This window comes from Octopus bimaculoides, chromosome 14, assembly GCF_046866305.1.
Source record: "Octopus bimaculoides isolate indiv1 chromosome 14, ASM4686630v1, whole genome shotgun sequence".
NCBI lineage: Eukaryota > Metazoa > Mollusca > Cephalopoda > Octopoda > Octopodidae > Octopus > Octopus bimaculoides.
In genome coordinates this window covers 19,463,010-19,469,374 of record NC_142941.1, presented here as the reverse complement: position 1 = coordinate 19,469,374, position 6,365 = coordinate 19,463,010, and positions in this window count along the sequence as shown.

Below are 6,365 nucleotides of genomic sequence, written 5' to 3'. Positions count from 1 at the left end.
GTGTATATATATATATATATATATACACACACACATACAGATATATATGTATGTATATATGTGTGTGTGTATATATATATATATATATATATATGTATATATGTGTGTATATATATATATATATATATGTTTGTATGTATGTATAGGCGTGTATGTGTGTGTCTTTGTGTTTGTCTCCCACCACTGCCTGACAACCAGTGTTGGTTTGTTTATGCTGCTGTAACTTAGTGGTTTGGCAAAAGAGACCAATAGAATAAGTACTAGGCTTTAAAAAAAAAATCCTGGGGTCAATTCGTTCAACTAAAATCCTTCACGGTAGTGCCCTAGCATGGCCACAGTCAAATGACTGAAACAAGTAAAATGATTTTTTTTTTAAAATGACATGACAGAAAATGAAATGGGATGGTCACAGCTGGAATGCACATGATCAAAGGTCGACTAAATTAGAGCAGATCTAGGATGATATAATAACAACATAACTGGCTTTTTGAAATATAAGTATCGATGACATATTGAAGGATTAGTAGCAATAGTGTTTGTTCACTAGTGCTGTCGTTTTGTTTTGACCTTCTACCATCCACATATTTGACACCCACATATTTGTTGTAACAACAGCAGCAGTTTTCTAGAAATATATTAGTAATTCATCCTTCTGAGGTCAATGAAATAAAGCTCCGATCAAGTTCTGGGTGTCAATAAGATAAAGTCCCAGTTGAAATATTAGGTTTAACCCCTTAGCATTGAAATTGTTTTGACAAATGTAATGCATATTTATTCACATTGTTTTGAATTAACCATGCATTATCTTGTAGCTTCAAGATTTTAATGATGTGAATGTTTATCTTTAGAATTACATTGTAGAATAGGTGTGAGAGGCTGAATCTTGCCAGTTTGAACATAAAATAGGTAGAATATTTCGGCTGATTTAAATGCTAAAGGGTTAATAAAGTATGAGTCAAGTACTGGAGATTCATTTTTTTGATAGATCCCTTCCCTAAATTTTTGACTTTGTACCTAAGTTAGAAACTATGAAGGGTAGTGCACTAATAGAATCCTTAGAGATTGGATAAAATTGCCTTGTGGGATTTAATTCTGGTTCTTTACATTCTCAACTCAAATCCTACTAAGGTCAACTTTGCTCTCAATCCTTCTAGGGTTAGTAAAATAAAGTTCTAGTCTAGTGCTAGGGTCGATATATTTGGCTAACCCCATCCTCTAAATATCAGTCTATGTACCTAAATTTGAAATTATTACTGGTTGAAAAATGCCTTACACGATTTCTCTCAGTTTTATGTCCTTTGCTTTTGATCTGTCCCAAATAGAAAATAATAATACCAGTCACATACTGGGGTTGATATGATTGACTGCTCCTTTCTCCCAAGTTTTTCACCTTGAATGTATATATAAGAAACCATTTGAGTGCATTAGAAAAATCGTTAGAATGTCAAACAAAATGCTTTACAGTATTTTTTCCAATTCTCTACTTCTGGGGTTCAAATTCCACTAAGGTCAACTTTGTCTTTCATCCTTCCAGAATTGATAAAAAGAAAAAACAAAATTGAAAATTCTGGTCTTTTATCTAAATCAGAAACTATCATTATTAGGACACATGGCCTAGTGGTTAGGGTGAAGCACTCATGATTGCAAGATCATGGTTTCAATTCTTAGACCGGTTGGTGCATTGTGCTCTTGAGCAAGACACTTCATCTCACATTGCTCTGCGATTACTTCAACACCTGACGCATGCTACATTGTGCACCTGCTCAGACAATGTCAATTTGATGGAGAGAGCAAGCTAATGTGTGGTACAAACGTTTCATCACTATATACAAATCATTTGTACAGGTCGTTCGGCAAAAGCTGAACATTCATACATCGTCTTCGATGAGAGAGTCCATCATCATTATTGTTATTGTTGTTGTTATCATCATCATCATCATCATCATCGTCATCATTATTATTCCTAAGGCAGCAAGCTGGCTGAATTGTTAGCATGCTGGGCTAAATGCTTAGCAGCATTTTGTCTGTCTTTATGTTCTGTGTTCAAATTCTGCCGAGGTTGACTTTGCCTTTCATCCTTTCGGGATCAATAAATACCAGTCAAGTACTGGGGTCGATGTGATCGACAAACCCACTCACCACAAATTTCAGGCCTTGTACCTTTAGTAGAAAAGATTATTATTATTATCAAGGTAGTGAGCTGGAAGAATTGTTAGCACACTGAGCAAAATACTTAGCAGTATTTCGTCCGACTTTATGTTCTGAATTCAAATGCTGCTGGGGTTGACTTTGCCTTTCATCCTTTTGGGATTGATAAAATAAGTACGAGTTGAACACTGGGGTCAATGTAATTGACTAGTCTCCTCCCCCAAAATTTCAGGCTTTGTGTCTATAGTAGAAAGGACTATTATTATTAAGTCCAAATTCTGCAAGATTTTAATCAAAGAATCATCAGTTATATATTGAGGAATCTACTCGAATAACTACATCTCTTCATTATATTTTGTGTCAATTAAGCCGGCAACCTTGTTGCTATTTAACTCTAGGTGGACTCTAAATAAGCAGACTTTGATCAAAAGTGTTTCCATCCATCTTCACTACCAGCAGACAATATCATTTGAGATGATAAGGTGCAATTTGAGTGAGATTCGGTTGCTGTTTCTAGCAAGTCAAATGAAATACTTTATAGTCTCAATGTTCAATACCAAAAATTTAATTTTTGTTTTAGCATAGTAAGACAAGTATTTACAAAAATGCAGAAATTGACTTCTTTGTTACAAATGTACGGTTGATGATTATGAAAAAAAAAATACTTTATATGTTGTTTTTTGTGAGCTATATCTGTAAACAGCTCCCTAAAGGGGCTCTATTTTGCATATATAAAGACTGAGAATATATTTTTTTACAATTAATAATGGAAATTATTATGGATGTTTAATTTACAAGTAGAATGTAATTCCCATATTGAAGACATTGTACTAGCAAATGAGATATTAATTCATATTATTTATAAAATATGTATAAATATTAGTAGCTTTATTTTTTTAATTTTACAATGTTCTTTCTTCCTGTAACCTACCTGAAAGGTGCTGTTCTCCTGCTGAAAATTTTGTAATAACTTAAAAAATATGAGTGAAAATACAAATTTATAAATTTAGATTATAAAAGAATGTAAAGCTATTGGGCTTTCGAATGTTTTTCTTTTTTTTTTTGTCTTTTTTTTCGTAAACATACACACATACATACTACTTCACCAGTAAGCTATTTAAGAAGATGTGAGTATTCTTCTCATTTTACTTGGACTCAACAACTAAGCCAAGATTTACTTTGATGCTATGAAAAAAACCTTCAGTCGGATATATGAAGTGGTTAAAACAATACTGGGAGGAAGCTCATCCCAACTTAAATACTTTCATGGCAAAACAGCTCCGACGACACGCATCTTTTGTAAAAAGCAAATCAACTGGTCCTCGATCTTCCCAAAACACTGAAAATGGGCCAAAATCTGCCAGAAGTGGCGTTAAAAATAATGTAAACAAACCACTGCACCCACCATTGCTAAATTCGAGTGTGTCTCTAAATTTAGCTGAGTCAGTAATGAAGGCGCTAGCTTAAGGTACCATACATTGGGACTGAATCAAGAAAGGAAGTGAATTTCATTTCATTGAATCACAACCATACTTGTGCATAGATATTATATGCCTGCTTGTCGCTCTATCTAAAAGAGAGAAAAGTTGGAAAAGATAAAGAAACAAAATATCTGGTAGTATCTAGTTATATAAGAAGACCAACCCAATAATGTACTACTAAGTTAAGGTGCAGAGCTGAAGGGAGCGAAGTTGTATGATCACTGACAGCTGAAGGCATGATTCATGAAAATATCTTACATACCATGATATCTTTAATCCTTTTGATTCAACCCACTCAAGCTGACCCTTGGTTCTATTTGTATTTCTATTTTAAAGTCATTTAACTTAAAATTTCCCATTAATTTTGTTGTGTCTAGGAAGAGTCATGCCAATATTATTAGCACATGCAATAATCCAATTCCACTCCTTTATTATTAGTTAGTCGGTTAAATATCCAACTAACTAATCGATTGTTTGTTTAATTTGGTTAAACAGTAGGTTATTTGTTTTGTTTTTGTCAAAGCTCTTTTGTTACTATTTCCCATTGAAATTTTGTGTTAATTTATGTTCCAAAAATTAGCTTAATAACAACAAAGTTATTTTATTATGTACTTGATTAATCTTTAAATTAATTGAAATAAAGAGGATGTATTTCAATATAAGCACAGCAACAAAAAGGTTAATCTGTAGTAAAATCCACATTCTTCTTTTTCATTTTATTTTAATGCTTGGCTTTTGAGTTTGATTGAGATGTCAAGATAGCTATTACACTTAACTGTTATTTGAAACCATAAGTCATATTTACTTAAAATCATTATCATAGCACAAATGGGTAATTGATATGGTGAAGTAAGGACAGCTTGTTGGATAATATCAACAACTATAGGTACAGGTTTGGCTATGTGGTAAGAAGTTTGCTTCATGAATTTCATATCTGGTAGAGTATTTCGGGGAGTCATAAATATAAGTTTCTTATTTTCCTGTTATTTTGGGCATTTTTATTTACTTCCTCATCCTCTAATTATTGACAGCTCAGGTGTCAAGTACTTTTTATTTTTTATTTTTTTACCTGGTACTTATTCCGTCAGTCTCTTTTTGCTGAACCACTAAGTTATGGGAAGATATACATATATGAGGTGGTATGAAGAAGTTCCCAGACTAGTTCTGTAATGCTCCAACAAATGGCAGCACACAGTTGTGTACACAGTGAGAACTAACAGTGACCTTCATGAGGCAGTGTGCCGGCTGACATTGCTATGTTTACTTCGTAACTTGTGAAATTTGTGTTTTTGTGATAATGTGTATGCTGTGGTCTGCGATTATGTCATGGACAGAATAAAAAGCCAACATGAAATTTTGTGTTAATCTTGGGAAGCGTGCCACAGAGACACTGAACATGCTCTGGCAATGAGGCAATGATTGTACACAACATTTTGGGTGGCACTGGCTCTTCAAAAGCAGAAGAACATCTCTGGAAGACGATGAGTGATCTTGAAGGCCTGCCATGAGCATCACTCCTAGAAATGGGGAGACAATTCATCAGGTTGTGCATGAGGATCATTGGAGGAAATCAACAACTTTTTGAAGTATTTTAGGGACACATTTGGTGAAAGCTACCGGATTTGTGGTAAATTAGATTCTTCATGACGATAATGCACCCTATCACTGTGTTCTCCTCATGCATGAGTTTCTTGCTAAAAACAATATGGTATTGCTTCTACACCCACCCTTTTCACCAGATTTAGCACCTGCAGACTTCCATCTCATCTCCAAGATGAAAATGTAGCTCAAATGGTTGCCATTTTAACGCTGTTGTCAAGATCCAGTGTGAATTGCAGAAAGTCCTCAATTCACTTACAGAAAATGACTTCCAGACTGGATTCTAAAAGTGGTAGGAATGCTGGGACCAGTATATTGTTGCACAAATTGACTATTTTCAAAGGAGATGATGTTAAAACTTAGGTAAATAAGTTACTTTTTATTAAGCATGGATCTAGTTGGTTTGGCTGCCAGCATCAATTCTGTTCGAATTGATTTCATATTCAGTATAATGATGCACTTTTATTGGCTAATGAATGATGTGAAAATCATTTTCACCATAAATCAATAAAGAGTTATTAGCAATTAAAGTTTGAAAATTTTGGGTAATTTTAGCCAATTGTAAGCCACAGGCACATTCATGCCTGTTTTCATAGTAACAAGTGGAACCAAGAACTCTTTTAACTGTGAGAAAGTACGTGTTGACAAATTTGACACAGTATTCTGTTGGAAATTTTACTGTTTGATTATGGCAGCAAGCTCCTGTAACCCCACTTCTATGAAGCAAACACTGAAAACAGAAGAGGATATTGTGTTGTACCTTCAAAAAAAGGGTATAATCCAAATCCTGACACACTGGAAGAATGCATACTCACTCAATTCTTCCAGGAACCACAATTTCCGATGATTTATGGAGGGTGTACTCTCACATTCCTGAAGTTAATGGTTACAATTTTGAGCATAGAACGTTGAACCACAGTGTTGGATTTGTTAACTTGAAAGATGGTACCCACACTCAACAAGTGGAGAGTATGTGGACCTCTGTGAAGCGAAGTAATAAAGGACACTGTGGGACTCACCATTCTATGGTAGATTCATATCTCTGTGAATTTATGTGGCACAGGAGATACAAAAATTGTGATTTGTTTGAGAAATTGATTGAATGTATTTCTAACTTACATTTTTAATTTTAAAAAT